This window comes from Hippocampus bargibanti, linkage group LG18, assembly GCF_051943395.1.
Source record: "Hippocampus bargibanti isolate YZ-2025 linkage group LG18, ASM5194339v1, whole genome shotgun sequence".
Lineage (NCBI taxonomy): Eukaryota > Metazoa > Chordata > Actinopteri > Syngnathiformes > Syngnathidae > Hippocampus > Hippocampus bargibanti.
The window spans coordinates 12,997,061-13,000,008 of record NC_142751.1 but is presented as its reverse complement, the minus strand read 5'-3'; positions in this window follow the sequence as shown (position 1 = coordinate 13,000,008).

Genomic DNA, 2,948 nt, shown 5'->3' with positions numbered 1-2,948 from the left:
ATACTGTGTATATACCGTTTGTATATATACATGTATATATACCGTGTGTATATATCTATAGACTGTGTGTGTGTATATATATATATATATATATATATATATATATATATATATATATATATATATATATATATCGTGTCTGTATATATATATCGTGTCTGTATATACATGTCTATATACTGTGTGTATATACATGTGTATGTACTGTGTGTATATATACCTGTATATATACTGTGTGTATGTACTGTGTGTATATATACTTTGTGTATGTACTGTGTGTATATATACATGTATATATACTTTGTGTATATACTGTGTATATATACATTGTATATATACTGTGTGTATATATATGTATATTTACTGTGTGTGTATCTACATGTATATATACTGTGTGTATATACCGTTTGTATATATACATGTATATATACACCATGTGCATATATCTATAGACTGTGTGTGTGTGTGTGTGTGTATATATATATATATATATATATATATATATATATATATATATATATATATATATATATATATATATATATATATATATATATATATATATATAATTTTGCTTTGACAATAAATAATGTGTAAATGCAGGTGGGAGTGCTTGGATACCTCTGAGCCTCTGAGATTTCTGCATGAAACTTGATCCGTTTCATGTTTCCTGCCTTTCGAAAAGGATGCCCTTTTCAGAACGGCATCAATTATCAAGCAATTACAGTTTCATGTGGCCTCTTCCTTCCATATTGAGAAGGAGGGAGGAAAAAAAATCATCCAGTTGTCTGTGTCTGTGTGAGACATTCGATCTACAGTCACTCACAACATTGTAATATAGTGATTGACTGTCAGGACCCCGGGAGCTCACACACCTGATTTCATCTTGGGGCATTATTATATATATTAATATACTATAATAATAAAAGAAACAGTGGTATACAACCCCGAGATAACAAAAATTAATGAAAAGCCACTTTTCATTCAAAATTCCCAGCTAGCCGCCATCTTTGAAGACATTGCAGAGCACATGGTAGCAATATGTGAGTGGGATCACTTCAGTCATGCTAATTTTGGTTTTTTTTTGGGTGGGGGGGGGGGGTGCAAGTCTGCGAACAGCTGAAGATTCCCATCCAGTCACTCCCATTCTCTAGGAGAGATGATGAACTGGCCAGAGGCGGATGCGCAAGAGAAACTGATATGTGCAACATGAAAACGTTAACAATATTATTGAGTGTGTGTGTGTGTGTGTGGGTGGGGGTTAGTTTGAATGGCTGCATGTTATGAAATATATGTATTTTTTTCAACAACTATATACTATATATCTATAGTTATATTTTGATATTGTACATCAAGCCATCAACGACCATCACAAAGGTCAATAAAACCATTTTATTATACAGTACAGTTTATTTATTTAATTATAATACCATAGCACATTTATTATACATAAAATAAGGTATATGTTATGTCGTTTTAATGTTTAGAAAATTAGAAAGCAGAAAATTATGTTTTATGGGGACCTGGGAACGGATTAGTTTCATTTTAATGGTTTCCTATGGGAAATTAATTTTTGGGATACACACTTTTCGCCTTACACACTCTGTCTGGGAACCAATTAAGTTCGTAAGCCAAGGTATCACTGTATATGTGTTTGTATTATGAAATGTGTGTATGATTATTTTTATTTTATTTATTAATGTTTGTGAGCATCATTGGATAGAAAACTCTCAGCCAGAACATCGCAGCAGTGTGTGCTAGCGTCTTGCTTTCAGACCACACACTTCTCCGTGCTCCTACTCACTGAGGTTTGGGTACAATTTATGAAGCGCGGGGGGGGGGGGACTACTTTGCATAAAGATTTGTGGAAATTTGCAGCAATTTTATCTCACTTTTTTTTGACTGTCTGGCTGCTGGTGTTTTCCAGATGTGCATTGACAGATGTTTCCACATGTGCAGCAAAGAGGGGAAAAGGGCAATTATTTAAGTATAAATTCTCACACTTTTCAAGTAGTCCACAAGTATCATTTCCAGAAGACAATGTGATGTGAAAAAAGCCTCTTCCTGATTTCTATATGTGCTTTGCACGTGTATCATGCACAAAGATTTCAGTTCATCAAATAAATTGTACTATCAATATAATACAATACAATACAATGCAATACAATGCAATACAATATAATGCAATACAATACAACACAATATAGTTATTAGTTTTATTTTATGTTTGTTAATGTTATTTTTTTATTTGTATGTGGGTTTATTTATTTCACTTATTTAGTTATTTCTCTTCTTATTTGCTGAATTTATTTAAAATTGCATTTTCTGTGTAGCTCTCTCTCTTGTTTCTATTTATAATTGTATTTTATTTATTGCATTCTATTTGTGATTGTATTTTATTTATTATAGTACCTATGCTTGTCTGTGACTGTAAAGGGTCCTTGAGAGGTTTAAAAGGCGCTTAAAATGTAATGTATTATTATTATTGTGTTTCTTTATTTGTATTTATGTATGTGTTTGTTGATTGGTATTTATTTTATTTGTTTATACATTTGTTTATGTACGTGGTTATGCATTTGTTTATTAGTTTTATTTTAGCTAGCTAGCTAACTAGCTAGCTTTGTATCTATTTGAGTTATTTCCGGGTTGAGTGATTATTGTTATTATTAAAGGCACTTATCAATAAAATGTATTATTGTTAATAAAATACACGTATAATACACGCATATTGATTTGTATAGCGTTTTAAAATAACAGTTAAAATAAATGCTGATTTTATTTATTTACACACACGCGCGCGCACGAGCTGTGAGAATGCGGAAGTCTATTGTAATTCATTGTTCATGTCATTTTACATGTAAAGTTTGGAAGAAAAAAAACGTAGCGTGTACTTTTCCATCTTCTCGCGAGATTATGTTACTCTCGGATCTTGGGGTTTGGCACATGTG